Source organism: Aptenodytes forsteri, unplaced genomic scaffold (genome assembly GCF_000699145.1).
Source record: "Aptenodytes forsteri isolate BGI_AS27 unplaced genomic scaffold, ASM69914v1 Scaffold61, whole genome shotgun sequence".
NCBI classification, from domain to species: Eukaryota; Metazoa; Chordata; class Aves; order Sphenisciformes; family Spheniscidae; genus Aptenodytes; species Aptenodytes forsteri.
In genome coordinates, this window is record NW_008794443.1 from 496,075 (window position 1) to 496,342 (window position 268).

At 41.8% G+C, this 268-nt stretch overlaps 1 protein-coding gene across 1 annotated transcript in view; it reads right to left on the reverse strand.

Annotated features, from left to right (window-relative positions):
- ZBTB17 (zinc finger and BTB domain containing 17) overlaps window positions 1–268 on the reverse strand; it is a 13,654-nt gene that overhangs the window by 930 nt on the left and 12,456 nt on the right. The gene's annotated exons all lie outside the window — the stretch shown is intronic.

Sequence of the window (268 nt, forward strand, 5' to 3'; positions counted from 1 at the left end):
GGGGGCTCCCCCCGGGAGTCATCGCCAATCTCGTGTTTTCAAAAAAGAAGAAAAAGAAGATGGTTTATTATCAGAGTAAACTCAAATCTCTGTTTATTTTCCCTTCCCTGTTGTAAATAATTTGTTGAAAAACAAAATTGCAATTTTTTTTGCCCCCGCTTTTAGTTTCGAAACGCGGGGAATTTTTTGCAAGTAGTCAGCCGCGTATTGATAGGCGCCGTCCTTCAGAAAACACGAGCCAGACTTCACGTTTTTCCACCCAAAAGCA